General features: G+C 37.2%; 1 protein-coding gene across 1 annotated transcript in view; it reads right to left on the reverse strand.

Annotated features, from left to right (window-relative positions):
* Window positions 1-4615: 4615 nt before the first annotated feature.
* TMEM18 (transmembrane protein 18) overlaps window positions 4616-18458 on the reverse strand; it is a 30322-nt gene continuing 16479 nt past the window's right edge. Inside the window, exon 6 of the mRNA XM_037813243.1 lies at window positions 4616-6514. The gene's annotated coding sequence lies outside the window, so the exon portion shown is untranslated. The remainder of the gene's footprint in view (window positions 6515-18458) is intronic.

Below are 18458 nucleotides of genomic sequence, written 5' to 3' on the forward strand. Positions count from 1 at the left end.
ATTACAACACATTAAAAACTCGAAAGGGAAAAATCAATTGATCATCTCAATAGATGCTGAAAAAGCATTTGACAAAATCCAACATCCCTTTTTGATAAAAACACTTCAAAAGGTAGGAATTGAAGGAAACTTCCTCAACATGATAAAGAGCATATATGAAAAACCCACAGCCAGCATAGTACTCAATGGTGAGAGACTGAAAGCCTTCCCTCTAAGATCAGGAACAAGACAAGGATGCCCGCTGTCACCACTGTTATTCAACATTGTGCTGGAAGTGCTAGCCAGGGCAATCCGGCAAGACAAAGAAATAAAAGGCATCCAAATTGGAAAAGAAGAAGTAAAACTGTCATTGTTTGCAGATGATATGATCTTATATCTAGAAAACCCTGAGAAATCAACGATACACCTACTAGAGCTAATAAACAAATTTAGCAAAGTAGCGGGATACAAGATTAATGCACATAAGTCAGTAATGTTTCTATATGCTAGAAATGAACAAACTGAAGAGACACTCAAGAAAAAGATACCATTTTCAATAGCAACTAAAAAATCAAGTACCTAGGAATAAACTTAACCAAAGATGTAAAAGACCTATACAAAGAAAACTACATAACTCTACTAAAAGAAATAGAAGGGGACCTTAAAAGATGGAAAAATATTCCATGTTCATGGATAGGAAGGCTAAATGTCATTAAGATGTCAATTCTACCCAAACTCATCTACAGATTCAATGCAATCCCAATCAAAATTCCAACAACCTACTTTGCAGACTTGGAAAAGCTAGTTATCAAATTTATTTGGAAAGGGAAGATGCCTCGAATTGCTAAAGACACTTTAAAAAAGAAAAACGAAGTGGGAGGACTTACACTCCCTGACTTTGAAGCTTATTATAAAGCCACAGTTGCCAAAACAGCATGGTACTGGCACAAAGATAGACATATAGATCAATGGAATCGAATTGAGAATTCAGAGATAGACCCTCAGATCTATGGCCGACTGATCTTTGATAAGGCCCCCAAAGTCACCGAACTGAGCCATAATGGTCTTTTCAACAAATGGGGCTGGGAGAGTTGGATATCCATATCCAAAAGAATGAAAGAGGACCCCTACCTCACCCCCTACACAAAAATTAACTCAAAATGGACCAAAGATCTCAATATAAAAGAAAGTACCATTAAACTCCTAGAAGATAATGTAGGAAAACATCTTCAAGACCTTGTATTAGGAGGCCACTTCCTAGACTTTACACCCAAAGCACAAGCAACAAAAGAGAAAATAGATAAATGGGAACTCCTCAAGCTTAGAAGTTTCTGCACCTCAAAGGAATTTCTCAAAAAGGTAAAGAGGCAGCCAACTCAATGGGAAAAAATTTTTGGAAACCATGTATCTGACAAAAGACTGATATCTTGCATATACAAAGAAATCCTACAACTCAATGACAATAGTACAGACAGCCCAATTATAAAATGGGCAAAAGATATGAAAAGACAGTTCTCTGAAGAGGAAATACAAATGGCCAAGAAACACATGAAAAAATGTTCAGCTTCACTAGCTATTAGAGAGATGCAAATTAAGACCACAATGAGATACCATCTAACACCGGTTAGAATGGCTGCCATTAAACAAACAGGAAACTACAAATGCTGGAGGGGATGTGGAGAAATTGGGACTCTTATTCATTGTTGGTGGGACTGTATAATGGTTCAGCCACTCTGGAAGTCAGTCTGGCAGTTCCTTAGAAAACTAGAGATAGAGCTACCATTCGATCCAGCGATTGCACTTCTCGGGATATACCCGGAAGATCGGAAAGCAGTGACACGAACAGATATCTGCACGCCAATGTTCATAGCAGCATTATTCACAATTGCCAAGAGATGGAAACAACCCAAATGTCCATCAACAGATGAGTGGATAAATAAAATGTGGTATATACACACGATGGAATACTACGCGGCAGTAAGAAGGAATGATCTGGTGAAACATATGACAACATGGATGAACCTTGAAGACATAATGCTGAGCGAAATAAGCCAGGCACAAAAAGAGAAATATTATATGCTACCACTAATGTGAACTTTGAAAAATGTAAAACAAATGGTTTATAATGTAGAATGTAGGGGAACTAGCAGTAGAGAGCAATTAAGGAAGGGGGAACAATAATCCAAGAAGAACAGATAAGCTGTTTGACGTTCTGGGGATGCCCAGAGGTGACTATGGTCTGTTAATTTCTGATGGATGTAGTAGGAACAAGTTCACTGAAATGTTGCTATAGTATGTAACTTTCTTGGGGTAAAGTAGGAACATGTTGGAAGTTAAGCAGTTATCTTAGGTTAGTTGTCTTTTTCTTACTCCCTTGCTATGGTCTCTTTGAAATGTTCTTTTATTGTATGTTTGTTTTCTTTTTAACTTTTTTTTTCATACAGTTGATTTGAAAAAAGAAGGGAAAGTTAAAAAAAAAAAAAAAAGAAAAAAGACAAACAAGGAAAAAAAAAAAAAAAAAAAAAAAAAAAGAGGTAGTGCCCCCTTGAGGAGCCTGTGGAGAATGCAGGGGTATTCGCCTACCCCACCTCCATGGTTGCTAACATGACCACAGACATAGGGGACTGGTGGTTTGATGGGTTGAGCCCTCTACCATAAGTTTTACCCTTGGGAAGACGGTTGCTGCAAAGGAGAGGCTAGGCCTCCCTGTATTTGTGCCTAAGAGTCTCCTCCTGAATGCCTCTTTGTTGCTCAGATGTGGCCCTCTCTCTCTGGCTAAGCCAACTTGAAAGGTGAAATCACTGCCCTCCCCCCTACGTGGGATCAGACACCCAGGGAAGTGAATCTCCCTGGCAACGTGGAATATGACTCCCGGGGAGGAATGTAGACCCGGCATCGTGGGATGGAGAACATCTTCTTGACCAAAAGGGGGATGTGAAAGGAAATGAAATAAGCTTCAGTGGCAGAGAGATTCCAAAACGAGCCGAGAGATCACTCTGGTGGGCACTCTTACGCACACTTTAGACAACCTTTTTTAGGTTCTAAAGAATTGGGGTAGCTGGTGGTGGATACCTGAAACTATTAAACTACAACCCAGAACCCATGAATCTCGAAGACAGTTGTATAAAAATGTAGCTTATGAGGGGTGACAGTGGGATTGGGAATGCCATAAGGACCAAACTCCACTTTGTCTAGTTTATGGATCGATGTGTAGAAAAGTAGGGGAAGCAAACAAACAGACAAAGGTACCTAGTGTTCTTTTTTACTTCAATTGCTCTTTTTCACTCTAATTATTATTCTTGTTATTTTTGTGTGTGTGCTAATGAAGGTGTCAGGGATTGATTTAGGTGATGAATGTACAACTATGTAATGGTACTGTAAACAATCGAAAGTACAATTTGTTTTGTATGACTGCGTGGTATGTGAATATATCTCAATAAAATGATGATTAAAAAAAAAAAAAAAAAAAAAAAAATAGGATCTAGTTATATTTGACCAGAAAGGCCATTCAGATTATTCTAGTCCAAAATTGTCAAGCCAGAAGCAAAAGCTTGATTTACTGTATGGAAAATAACTATGTTGTACAAGAGAGGAGACTTTTCCAGAAGTTCAGGCTTGATATGATCAAGTTTGACAAGGAGCTTGACTAGGGTAATGACAGAAGACAAGGAGAAAATTGTTCAGACTCACATCATTTGAAGTACAATCAAAATAACATCCTGAATGTGAAAGAGAATAATCAAAGATAACAATAGAAGTTTGGCATGAATACTTGGATGAATAGCAGTGCCACTTCCTGAAATGGAAATGATGAAGAGGAGATCTGAGACTGACCATGTATTTTGCAAGACAAATATCTAGATAAAGTTGAAATGAAAGGTTTCATTAGAGTGGTAAGAATGAAAACTTCATTGGGACAATTTAAAAGAGTGTTGGAGGGGTGAGTGCCTAGAAAAAACATACAGAACTCTTTACAGGGATTTTGCTGTTAAGAGAAGCAGAAAAATGGGGTGATAACTAGAAGGAATATGGTGACAAAGATTTTTTTTAAGGCTTAGAAATATACACATTTATGAATGTGGAAGATAATTGTCTAGTAGAAAAGAAAGAAAAATCAGCAATAATTCTGGAGGAGAAAATTGCAGAAAGAATGTTCTCAAATAGGCAGAAGTAGAGATGTTGGCTTTAAGTAGAATTGTGAGTTCACGCACTGTAATAAGAATGGCATCAAATATAGGAACAAGACAAAGTAGGTTAGTAGATCTGGGGATGCACAGAGAAGAAGGTTCATTTTATTTTAAGAAGCAAGGTTATTGTCCAGAAATGAGGAGAAAGAAAAATCGTTGGCAGGTCAGGTAATCAAAGTAAGGAATAGTCATTTAGGAAAGTAGGAGAGAGGTTTATTTATGTATATGATTGCCAGTCAGTGTTCACTTGAACCCTGTGATCATTAATTTGAAGTGAAAGCAGTAAGCTCTACTGAGAGTTTTAATCAGTTGCATTTAGTTGCTTGTCTACCATAATCAAATGGTAGGAAATTTTGGTTTAAACAACTTTGGTATTGCAGTTACTATTACAGTGTTAACACTCAATCCTAAAATTTCATGCCATAAAACAGTTTTATTATACTCATAAATTCCATAGATCATGATTTCAGACTGGGCCCAATGGAAATGGGTCTTCTCTGCTTAATGCAGTGGAACATAGCTGGGAAGACTTGAGAACTGGGAGATGGATTCATCTGGTGGCTTCCTCCGTCACATACCAGTTAGTTGATTCTAGCTGATGGCTAGCAGTGGCTTTAGACTGGAGCACCTACTCATGGTCTCTCCCATGTGGCCTGGTATTCCTCACAGCATACTGACTTCAAGGTTGTCAGAATTCTTATATGGCAGCTTAGGCCAAAAGTTAGTATTCAAAAGCTACATTTGCACTAATGAGGATGCAACTGCATTGTCTTATTTGGCCTAAGCTCAGAAATCACACAGCATCACTTCTGCCTCATTTTATTCGCTAGGAATCCTTTCAGATTTAAGGGGAAACGAATTACCTTCAACTTATAGATGAGAGATTAAAAGTTCTAGAAGAGCATGTGGGATAGGAGACATGGTTGTGGCCATTTTGGGAAAATCAATCTGCTAGAGATGGATGGGATTTTGCTAAGTGAGTATTGTGAAGAAAGGGGGCAGGCAAGGGAACTCATTCAGGTGAGTGAGTGATTATAGTAACAGTCATGACACTTAAACAACTGGATAATGAGGAACATGAGAATTTGAAGAGGTTGACTGAGAATGAAAATTGATTATGGTCAATGAATTGAAGGTACTAGGATACTTGTAGGATAGGATACATGAAGGATAGGATGCTTGAACAGATTTTGGAGGTGAAATGGTTATTGATAATAAAAGGTCTAGGGTTTGAGGTGGGAAGGAGAAAACTGTTGGAAAAGTAGAGGACAAGGATCTGAAACATGAAAACAGTGGTAGAATCTATGTGGAAGTTCCCAAGAATGAGACAAAAGAGAAAGAGAAAAATTTTAAATCTTCAAAAAATATTTGATGAAGATGCCAAGATATTGGTTTGTAACTTCAATGAGGAGGGGCAATAATTAGTATAATTTGATAGCATGTTGTTGTAAGTGGCTGGATTTTTGAGGGAGGTGAATATCTATCCATGTCCTGGAAAATGGTACACAAGTTAAGGGAGAAAAGAATGCAACCATCACTGGAAAAGGCTATAGGGAAGTAGTAACCTGTGGCAAGAGCCATCTTTAGTCAGAACAGAAAAGTGAAGAAAATGTCAAAGAGACTGAAAATGTAGAGGATTTTGCTGATGACAAGCCATGAATTTCAGAGAGCACAGTGGAAGGGTTTTGAAGATCAAAGAGGGTTGGGATATTGGGGTTGGTTATGAATGCACAAAAACACCATGGCTTATGATGGGTGACCTGAAAGCGTCCAATATCTGTGGGTGACTGAGATAAACAGGGAGAAAGGCATGGTAAGATTAGTCCCGAAGTGGGATTAACTTTGATGATGATGGAGAGAAGAGGAGGGAAGTGGCAAATTTTCCACTTTCTGTGGGTCTCCCTCTGTGCAGAGTTGAGACCCTGAAGAGAATCAGCCTTGCTGAAGGCAGGCAGTACCGTGGCCACAACAGCCAGTGCAGCAGGCCCAGGGATGAGTCATCTGATCAGAATATGAGATCTCTGCAGGCCTTGCTTAAAATCTCCTTGGTTAAAGCACCCACCTGGCATGCATAATAAATGTTTAATACATATTTGTTGCTAACGCTATCTCTTATGGCTTCATGCCCTTCCCCCAGCCACAGAACTTGCATTAACTTTGGCTTTTCCTAATCATCCCAAAGGGGAGATTACAATAGTGGGACAATGTTTTCAGTTCACATTGCACTAAAGCCACCAGGAGAAACCTAGGGGAGATATGTCCAAATTTCACAGCTTGGGGACCAAGTAAACCTAAATAGACCAACTGCAGGTGTCTTCTTAAAAACTGTGAGAGTTTCATTGAAGAATCTGGAATAAGTAAAAACATGATTTATTAAGTTACAGGACTCAATAAACTTTAAATAGGTTATAATTAATTTTTCTTGCTAAACTTTCAGTATCATAATGTAAAAGCACTCCCATCTTTTGAAATTGTCATTTGGGTTCTCACCTATATTTCAATGTACTACTAACTCTGAATTTGTAGTCATTATTATTTCTTAGTGTATTTATTGTGACAAAAACAATGAAGCCAATCTTTACCTGTTTTTCCCCCTGTGTAGCTGAAACTTGGGAAAAATCCAAATCATACTTGTTTTTTCTTTTTCTTTAGCTTTGGTCATTAATCAATTTGCTTGTCACTGTCCTGAAAACTTGAATTTCTTTGGCATATGAGATGACTCCAAGATCGGTGACTCTGCTGCCCCAGAGAGCATGATTCATACAATAACCTTCTGTTTCTTTCATTTGCTGGAACACTGAGATAAAGACTTGGTTTGCTGAGATTTTTTCTTCTTTAATTCCTTTTCAGTTTATACTAAATCATGATTTAGGTCAAAATACCCCATACTTCTTCTAGACCATTACAAATAATACACTGTTTCTTCACCAGCTATTTCCTAAACCCTCACTGCTACCAATAGTATTCAGCTTAAAATCCACATAGACTAAACCAAATAAATTAGCCTTCCTTCTAAATTTATTTTACAACAGAAAAACTTCTGAAGAACTAGAAAAAAAATTGGCATCCCTAGAATGTGAAATCTACTTTTAAATGGATATTTATAAATTAACCTTGGAAAATAAAAGCATTCATTTGTGCTGTAACATATTTAAGTGAAAGTGTGGAATCTAATACTTAAGTTTAGATTATCCTTGAACTTGCCAATATGTGGATAGATAACTTCTGATTTTCTTTTCTTTCCTTTTTTTTCTTAGCATTATTTAACTGGCCAAACTGTGGCATCTTCTAAAGTTAAGTTTATGTTTTCAGATAATATATTCCTGTTATTTCATCACATATTCCCTCTGAAACCCAAGCTTTCATCAAAGATTAAGGAGGCAGGGTGAATATATAGTAGCAAATGAATCATACCAGTACTTGATAACAGTTTTGAAAAAAGAGAACTAGAGCCTCCAACCTTTCTCAGAAGACTTTCTTTCAGCTTATTCCCCCTTACTCCTTTTTCCACTTACACAGCCTAATACTTTCCTATAATTCTCATAGCACTACCATATTCCAATTCCTCAAATTTGAATGCACCCCCCCCAAAATATTTACTCTTCCATTCTTTCAATCTAACTAACTTTGCTCACAACAAATATGGTCTATATATAGGGATTAGTTATCATAATAAGGTGGCTCTTGTATCTTTTTGAGGCATGATAAAGTGTTCCTGATTTTGATAGTTTCTACTTCGTCAAGACAAGTTAAAGGGAGGCAGGAAGGAAGAGAGGGAGGGAAGGAAGGAGGAAAAAGCAAACGAAAGAAAGAGAAAAGAAAGAGGAAAGAAGAAAGAACGAGAAAGAGAGACTGGAAACAGAGAATAGGCATATCTCAAATTCTTAGAGGGACTCTTATGCCCCATCCTTACTACATCTTCTTGGCCTTTTTCAATGCTGGGTAGTAAGAACTAAAATCATTATTCTGGGTTAAAAAAAAAATCTTCCATTGTGCATTCTAGGGGAGGACCAGTATTTATTTTAAAAATTGAATTTCTTTTTCAGTTCAGGAAAAAAACTTAATGAATTTTTTCTAATTAAAAAATGTGAGGTTCCACTCATTTTTTGTTGGTGGGACTGTAAAATGGTGCAGACGCTATGGAAGACAGTTTGTCAGTTCCTCAGAAAGTTAAATATATAATTACCATACGACTTGGTGTCTCACAACTAGGTGTATGCCCAAAAGAATTGAAAGCAGGGATCCCAAAAGATATTTGCACACCAATGTTCATAGCAGTATTATTCCCAATTGCCAAAAGCTGGAAGCACCCCAAGTGAACATCAACTGAGGAATGGATGAATAAAATGTGGTGTATACATACAATGCAATATTAGTCAGTTATAAAAAGGAATGAAGTTCTGATACATCTGACAGCATGGATGAACTTTGAAATATCATGTTGAGTGAAATAAGCCAGATGCAAAAGGACAAATATTTCCTTTGTCCTTTCATATCAGTGAAATCAGTATGATTTCACTGATATGAAATAATTAGAATAGGCAAATTCATAGAATCAGAAACTAGACAATAGGTTACCAAGGTCTCGGTTAGGGGGTAGAGAATGGGGAGTTATTGCTTAAATTGCACAGCGTTTCTATTTAAGTTGATGGAAAAGTTTTGATAACGGATGTTGGTGATGTTAGCACAACATTGTGAATGTAATTCACAGCACTGAATTGTATATCTAAATATTGTTAAAAGGGGAAATTTTAGGTTGTAAATGTAGAATAAAATAATCTAAAAAGGACTTACAACACAAATCATGAAAACTAAGTTAAACCAAGGATTATGGTTAATAGTACAATTATAAAAATATTCTTTCATCAGTTGTCACAAATGGACAACATTAAAGCAAGGTCTTATTAATCGGGTGGTATATGGGAACTCCATGATTTATGCATGATTTTTCTGTAAACCGACAACTTCTCTAATTAAAAAAAAAGCAAGGTTCCTTTTGAAGACAAAGGTGAGACAAACAAACAAACAAACAAAAATCCTCTATATAATAAAAATAGAATATATTTGGAGATCTCTGAATACAATCAAGGACAGGAAGAATAGTTAACAGAGTTAAAAAGAAAGTGTGGAAAGGTGAAGTGGGTCAAGAGGGAAAAAAGCCCTAAGAACTTGGTGGGAGGCCATGGCTTACCGTGGGATACAATCAAGGAAAAAATTCTGTGATGGGGAATAGCTAATAAATTCCCAGAAAATACGTTATCTGATACTGAATTTAAGTTGTTCTTTCTACTACCCTTAGATGCTTTAAGATTATGAAGGAAAAGTAGAAGTGTCCACCACACTGTGGAACGAGTGCAAGACAAAAGAGATAAGGTACTTTAATATATTAGTTAAGATACAGGGTAAGTTGCTGTAAAAAATACAGTAGCTTAAATAAAATAGAATTTCATTCCTCTCTGACATGAGAATCTCAAGGTAAGCCAGCTAATGTGGCAAGGCAAACAAATATGCTTCGTGTGGTCATTTGCGGTCCAAGGATTCTTCCATTTTACTGTTTTACTGTCCCCTCCTTTGATGTCCACATTGGCATGATGGAAGCTGGAGCACTGCCGTGTTCTCATCTCAGCCTTGCTAAAGCTGAGGAGATATACCCCGGAACCATAATTCTCACTTGTAAGGCAGATAGTTTTAGGGTACAACTCATAATTTTGTGGACCGAATTAAGGAAACTGCAACAATATAAACTGCAACAATATAAACAAGAGCCAGTCATGTCTATCAGGCTGGTAGCTTGATAAAGAAAGTTGGGGGTAAAAATGTAGACAGTTACTAAGGTTGGAACAGATGGTAAATTGGGATATAAGTAAAAGGAATTCAAGGAGCAGAAAGCTGCAGGTGATCGATAGCTCAAGAATACAGGAAAGACAGTCTGCATTTGCCCTCCTAAGACTTTGGGCCTAATTGGAAGCATTATTCATTTATTGAACTAATGTTTATCAGTTGCCTACTAAGTGCCAGGCTATAATATATCTACAGAGGTGAACAAGACAGATCGAATCATAAAGCAACATTCTTCATTCAGAGGCTTCTCATGTATTTCTTACAATAACAAGAATATTTCCAACTCCTTGAGCAGTCATAGATGAAGGCAGGTAAGTAACTATTTGTTCTCTTAAGCATTCAATTTATATTAATTACTTGAGAATTCCTTAGACTGAGAGCTTTATCAGGGCCAGTGTCATATCTATAATCTGCTATCCCCAGTACCTCTCAGTGCCTGGCACACAGTAGGTACTGAATGTATTTATACTTGCAATATTTATTTAATAAGTATGTAGTTCAGTATTATATGTATTTTAGTACATATACTGATGAATTTTACTATTAAATTAAGCATCTGGGAGCATGTGCCATAGTGCTTTAGTGCCCTCTGCAGGTTTTACAGAAAAATATTCTTTTCCCCAGATTTGAGTATGGGAAATGAGTTAATAATAGCAAAGTAGAACAAAAGGAGAAATTGGGACTTAACCTTTTGACTTTTTAGTTTACAGCTTAGGAAAGGTGAAATGAAGTTAGGATTTCTCTTGCCATACTGTAAATATTTGAGTTATTTGTACACATTTGAGTTATTTGTACACATTTATTTCTCTCCCTCGGGATACTATATGAGATAACACGATTAATACATGGTAGGTATGCAATACAATATTGATGATTAGATACTGTATTATCACCAGCCTTATAAAAGTAGTTAATATATACGTATATATTTAGGGTAGGGAAATCTAATGTATATCATATCTATTGATCCTTAGCATGATCTTATTAAGTTAATAGGGGAAATATTATTATAATACACATTTTTCCCAAGAGGAAGCTGATAAAAAGCTGAAATTCAGAGACATTAATTTGAAATGACTTGGCTAATGTTTCACTGCTAGTAAATTCAGAGAGCTAGAAGTCAAAACCTGTTCTCTCTACCTCCAAAGACATCCATTCTACCAGGATTTTGTTTCAGATGGAAAGTCTCTGGAAACATTAGAAATCAGAATTTTAAAACTTTTCTTTTTTTTTTTTTTTAAGAAAGAAATGTTTCTTTATGCAGTAGACGAGATGATCACCCATATTATGTTAGAGCTTAAACTATTTCAAAATTGAATTGTGCTTTGTAGACAGTGCAGAAAGTCTATTAGCTGAGAATAATTTTTTAATTATGTGAATCCTCAAAATTTTAGCTTTTAATGAATACATTCTTACAATTACCATGTTATCGATGTATAGAGTTCCAAAACAATAGTTTTATAACTCTTACTCTGGAAAATTAGTTAATTGCATATGTATTTTAATTCGCTCTGAACATAAAGTTCCCTCACCTATAGAATGGGGATATTAAAACACAGGAAAATGGGGAAGATATCCTATATCCTATGAAAGAGTGATTGTGAAAGTGTTTACTACCCTTTGAAGCATTATGAAAATGTAAATCCATTCACTCTACATCGGTACTTCTAACCCCTGTCTGTTTTAAGTTTCTTAGTTACTCTGCTTAAAATTCAAGTTCCGAGAAGAAAACATCTAATAGACCTACTTGGGTCACATATGCAACCCTTGGGTAGAAGACATGTCCTTAGTTAATAGCCCAACTAGATACTAGATAACCAGTTTAAAAAGAATGCTGAAGTGTTGACTGAGGTGGAATGTCAGGCTGGAAAAACAAAGACAAAATCCCACAAATGTCCACTTAAGTATATTAATATATGCTAAAAACCTTAAATTTTTAGAGTATTATATAGAAAGTATGTTTTGAGATACTCATGACTAAAATTTTATACTGTCAAAATAAATGTCTAAAATTTACTATTCTGATTTAATAATTATTCTATCACTTATAGAGAAGAAATTAAGAGCAAAAAGACTAAATAGAGTAACTTTCATGGGTAAATGCCTTTTTAAAATATTTTCCTTGATTCGTACCACAGTTCTTAACAAGTAAATCAATTAGGAGGAAAACCATGTGTGCCAGTTTGGATATATTATGTCCCACACAACAGTCATGCTCTTTTAACCCAATCTTGTTGGGTGGAAACTCTTGATTGTTTCCAAGGAGATGTGACCCACCCAACTGTGGGTGATACCTTTGATTAAACTATTATAATAATAATATTATTATACCTTTGATTAATTATTCCATGGAGGTGTGGACCCCATCCACTCAGGGTGGGTCTTGATTTGTTCACTGGATTATTTAAGAGAACTCAAGAGCCTACACAAATGCTCTCTGACACTTGGAGACACTGGAGATGCAGACAGAAGGACATTTGGAGATGCTAAGCTAAGAGATGAAGGCTAGAGTTTGCCCTAGAGAAGCTAAGAGAGGACCCTCAGACTTAGAAATAAACTCCCTGGAAGAAAGAAGCAAGAATGCACAGGAGCTGAGAGAGAGAAGTGAAGACAGAAGCCTAGAGATATTTTGGAGAAAGCCACTGTAAAACACAACCCAGAAGCAAAGGAACAGCAGACCCCAGCCACGTGCCTTCCCAGCTGACAGAGGAGTTCCAGACGCCATCAGCTGCTCTTCAGTGAAGGCATCCTCTTGTTGATGCCTTAGTATGGCCACTTTTACAGCCTTAGAACTGTAAATTTGTAACCTAATAAATCTCCTTCATAAAAGCTAATCCATTTCTGGTATTTTGCATAATGGCAGCTCTAGCAAACCAGAACACCATGGCTTCTGACATTCAAATTCACAATTTCTTAAGGTGCTTCTTTTTTGCCCCATGCTTGATCAAAAGGCTGTCTGGATTTAGAAGCTAGGAAAGGATGCTACCTGATGTTTTTAAATTTGATGTAAGTTTGTGTAAATAAATGAAGTAAACTACAAACATATATAAACAACAGCCAAAATCTATGTAAAATAAATAAATCAGTACAATTGCAAAGATAACATAATGTGTGTGTTGTTATGCATGCTTTGTTCTAACTTCATTATTACGGTAGTGGAGAGAGAGTGTTGTATTAGCATCATTGGACTTGGATCTGAATTACAGCACTGCCTCTCTATCTGCTCGGAGGCCTTAAAGATTACATATAAGTATTCTGAATATTTATGTATCTTGGCATTGGGAAACAATCTGAAGAATGATACTGAAGAGAAAAAATGTAATATAAAAGATTGATAAATATGACTAATGGGAGGCAATTTTCCATGGGTGTCTCATGTTTTCTGCAGCTCTTACAAGCAAAAGACTGACTTCCCTTTTTTCTAGACCATTTTATCAAGGATGCTTGTATAGTGAATAGCCTTAAAAGAAAGAGATAGTGGAGCAAAGGCAGACAGGCTTACTGCCTAATATAAATGATCTGAGGTCCCTAGCTCAGGATTCTTTCTTGTAATGCAAGTGTTATCTAGCCTTTGCCTTGTCCTCTGGAACTGGGGCTTAGAGAATAGCACAAAAATTCTGATACTCCAGTTTCTGCTCTTGTTTTGCTATAAGCAATAAACTCATTCTTCTCTGATGCAAGAGACTCAAGTCTTCTGCCACCATCCATGAAACTGTAGCAGTCTTACTTGTTAGCTTGCACATAGGGTAAAATCTCAGATACATCCCAGTTCTTGACAAGGACTACATAAATCAGAAGCATTTTTAAATATTCTCGAACTTGCTCCACAAAGGTCAAAATGAAACTGCAGATTGGATAAACATATTTGTACCATATATTTTAACTTAATATGTAAAATAAGAAACACATATTTTTAAAAGGCAATATTGTGATTAAAAAAGAGCAAAGGCTATGAAAAAGTTATTCAGGAAAAAATGCAAAATGCCAATAATCACTTGAAAAATGTTAAACCTTACCGGTAATCAAGGAAACGCAAGTTACTTAGCGTAGACAAGGAATTAAAGAAATAGGTACCACTCACATATTAAAACTTGGTTTATGTTTTATTAAAGTTGATTTAGCAGCATTTGATCAACTGCCATGAAATGTTTATATATTTTGACTCAATTTCACTAGAAATTTATTCCAAGTCAATAATGGAAATGCAAAGATATGCCTCGAAAGTGGTTAATTTATTGTTTATGCTAGTTAAAAAAAATTGGGAAAACTGCATGTCCAATATCAGTAATTGGGTAAAGAAATTAAAGTTATACCCTGTTCTGGTTTGCTAATGCTGCCAGAATGCAAAATACCAGAAATGGATTGGCTTTTATAAAGGGGGTTTATTTGCTTACACAGTAACAGTCTTAAGGCCATAAAGTGTCCAGGGTAAGGCATCTACAATAGGATACCTTCACTGGAGAAAGGCCATTGGCATCCGGAAAACCTCTGTTAGCTGGGAAGGCACATGGCTGATGTCTGCTTGCTCCTAGGTTGTGTTTCAAAATGGCGTTCTCCAGAACGTCTCTGTGTCAGCTTCTCGAGGAAATCTCTGGACTAGTACCTCCAAAGCATCAGCAAAACTCTGCTTTCAATGGCCACCTTCAAAATGTCTCTGTAAGTTGCAGCAGCAAGCTCCTTCTGTCGGAGCTCTTATATAGGGCTCTAGTAAACCAATCAAGGCCCACACCGAATTGGCAGGGCCATGCCTCCTTGGAAATTATCTAATCAGAGTTATCACCTGCAGTTGGGTGGGTCACATCTCCATGGAAACAACCCAAGCCAAAGGTTCCAACTTAATAAACACTAATATATCTTGCCCCCACAAAACTTTATCAAAGAACATGGGCATAATATATACAAACCAGTACATACCCTTACAATGCAGTTATTTTACAGTCATTGAAAATGATGTCATATACTGAAATATGGTCATGAGAAATGGGACTTTAAAGCACTCTATGAAGTACTGTTTGGCAATTCCCTCTATTTCAGAGACACCAGAGATTATATGTAAGTAAAACTAACACAAGACATAGTCAAAGTTAAAGAAAAGATCAGACTATCCAAAGGTCAGAAAAATGAGCAGAAATATCAAGGCAGAAATATCAAGGCAAGGATCAGGGCTGAGTAGGTAAGCTGCTGAGCTCAAGGTCCAGAAGTGGGCATTAAAATGCTCCACTTGAGATGGGAACAGAATTAGAGTCACTCTTTGATACTGGGACCAAGATGAGGTTCTCTAGTTGAGAAATAAAAAATAAAACAAAACAAAACAAAACATAATGGTCTACTTTCTACCTGGAGCTATGGATTTATAGAATGCTGTGAACACCTGTGTTTGGATATTATGTGGAAGTTCTTTGGGTGATGAGGTGCAAACTCTGATAGCCAACTGGCCAAGAATTCATGAAAGGGCAGCTTTGTTAGATCAAAGTCCCTGAAGGAGAATGAGGGTGGTGGAGGGGCCCTGACTTATCTAACTTAGGCTCTTGCAAGGGAGGGTCTGTGGAGAAAGGGAAGATAAGAAGCACATGTGAGTTCCGGGTTCTTGCCTTTATTGCGGCCCAGAAGGGAGGGTTAGGGCTTTCTGTCAGATTTGGGGGATTGGAAGTTTCTAGCTCTTTGGAGCAAAAAGCAGAAGCAGCAAGAGTCATTTGGAGAAGCTAAGGGCAGCTTCTTATCATCCGAGTCATATGGAGACACAGGCTTTGCTATTAAATAATGCTGTGCAAGTGACCATTTGGAGAAGCCTAAGGCGGCTCTTGTCCAAACTGTGTGGAGGTGCATGCATTGTACCTTCCAGTTGCAGCCCCGGCAGGGCTATTTGGGGTGTTCACTAAAAAGGGAAACTTATGACTAGGCAAAAATGATGAGGCACCCAATATAATTTGTCCTATGCCACAAAAATCCTTGTGAGAAGTAAAACATCCTCAACTTTTAGGAGTCTTAGAACCCTCTTCATCCTCACTTCCTATTATATCACTGGCCTTTTTGTCCTGGGTACCATATAGTGGAACCCTGGTGGTTTTGGATAAATTGAGCAGGGAGGCCCGGAGGGTCCCAGAGTTAATTATGTAATTTGGATTCCTTGGTAATGCCTGCTAATTGTTCTATCTGCAGGGGTGAGGGAATAGAGGATGGGGGAAGGGAAATTTACTAATAATTTAGACCCCTTGTTGAATACTCTCAGCAACCAGTCAAAGCCACTGTTTGTCCCTCCTGCTGAATAAAATCCTTAAGAATGGCTTGAATTTCTAGTCTGGTAAAATTTCTGGTTTTGGTTTCAGTATTCTCCCCGTCTGGTGTTAGTTTAACCTTGTAGGTTGTTGCTGGAAAAATGTGGGGGAGGGGTTGGGGGGATCCCTCCTGCCTATCTCTTATTCTGCCACCTCTCTCTCCAGGGGGTCCCAATCCACCTCAGAGGGGTTAGGATCCGCAGTCAAGGATTGGACCATCTGTAATTCATGGTGTCATGGGATGAAAAGCAACAGTAGCGAAGACAGCAGTGACATAAGGGTTTAGGAAATATTCCCTAAACCCAGGGACAGTGTAATACACTGGAACCAGGTTTGGCAGACACAGCTCAGACTGGACTGAGCAATGGAGACTCCTATCTAGATATAAAACTGTTTTTGGGCCTCCGGGTGATTTTGCAGACAGCCTGCGAATCCTGACCCCCTAAGACATATAGACCTAGAAAAGGCCACTCCTGTGTTTTACCTGGGCAACTACATCTTCGCAGAACATGTGGGGAGGGGGAGGCAGAGAGACTGGGGTGGAAGGTTCCATCAAGTCACGTTCTGTCTCTGGGAGTGGATTCACATTCTGTGACCCAGCTGGACAACCAGATAGGAGTCCCCAGATTTCATCATAAGCACCATTTCTAACTAGAGAATGGAGGCCAGATAGAGGCAAGAGCCAGACTGCTAGATAAGAAAGTGGAGGGGGAAATAAAAGCAATCAAACAAATCTATCTCCTCCACTCAAAATGAAGTAATCTGATGCTAAAGAGTGCCAGCAGAAACAACAATTGGGAGGTGACTTCTTTTCAGATATTTTCAGATGGAATTTTTTAATGGATTTATCCTGTAAATGTTTAAATTATGTTTGGACAGCCAATGAAAAAAATTAAAGAATGAAGTCAATTAAAAATGAAATCTGAAAGTTTTTATACTTTATGTGTGAAAAAATACATATTTTATATATATATATATATATATATATATATATATATATATATATATAAAACGTGTAAACAAAACGTGTGAGCAAAAAGATGGAACTGGTAAAGTAGGAACATGAAGCATATAGAGAAAAAATAAAATTAATACAGAAGAATTAGAATAAATGGAAGACAGAATGACATGCTCTAACATAAATCAAATAGGAATTCCTGAAGCATAGAATGCCCAAGTAGTAAGTACGGAGGCAGAGTTTATGTGGTGATAAAGAGCACTGATTCTGGAGCCAGACTGCCTGAATTTGAATCTTAGCTTTGCCAATGTGAGGTTTTTAGTAAGCTGTTTTATTTTTGTAACTCAGTTTCTTTCTGTGCAAAATGAAGATAATAAGTGATCATTCCCTCCTCATTCAACTTGGCCCAGGCCTTGGTCATCTCTTACCTTAATTATTAAAGTAGCTTCCTAATGTCTCCTCATTCCCATCTTTGTTCTCAATGTACCTATCTTTTTTCAATATCTTGGCCTGAGTCTTACTATTATTTTTTAATATAAGTCAGATCATGTCTTTCCCCTGATCAAAACCCTGTAATGACTGCTTAATTTACTAAGGAAAAGTCAAAGCCTTTACAGTGGTCTACCAGCTTCCATGTTATCTGTCCTTGTTACTTCTCTGAACTAATCCCCTCCTCTCCTGCCCTCACTCAATTTACTGGGGCTCCTTTCTGTCCCTTGAACATGCCAGACATGCTCCTATCATGAGGGTCTATAATGGCTGTTCCCTGCCTGGAATACTTGCCCCCAGATCAATGTCTCTTTCTTCCTCTTCTCTTTTAAATATTTGCTTAAAATATGACCACCCTATTAAAATTTGAAATTACCTCCCCTAGAACCCCTTGCTTTATTTTTCTCATTAATATTACACTATTTTAACAACTATTCAATTTATTTACTTATTTCAAATATTATGTGTCTCCCTCCACTAAATTATGAGTTCCATTCGAACAGTCCCTGGATCTCAAGAGATGTCCATCAAATGTCTTATTTGCTCCATGAATAAATGCATAAGTAAATAAACTTCAGGACATCCAGAAAAAAAATCAATAAAAAGCCTTTATAACATCCTGCCACTGCAGTTACACAATCGATACAGAAACCAGAATTTGCACACTTTCTTATTACCAAGAATTCTTTTACCACTTAGACTATTTCATTCTTCAATGATTTGATCTGA

Source organism: Choloepus didactylus, chromosome 20 (assembly GCF_015220235.1).
Source record: "Choloepus didactylus isolate mChoDid1 chromosome 20, mChoDid1.pri, whole genome shotgun sequence".
Lineage (NCBI taxonomy): Eukaryota > Metazoa > Chordata > Mammalia > Pilosa > Megalonychidae > Choloepus > Choloepus didactylus.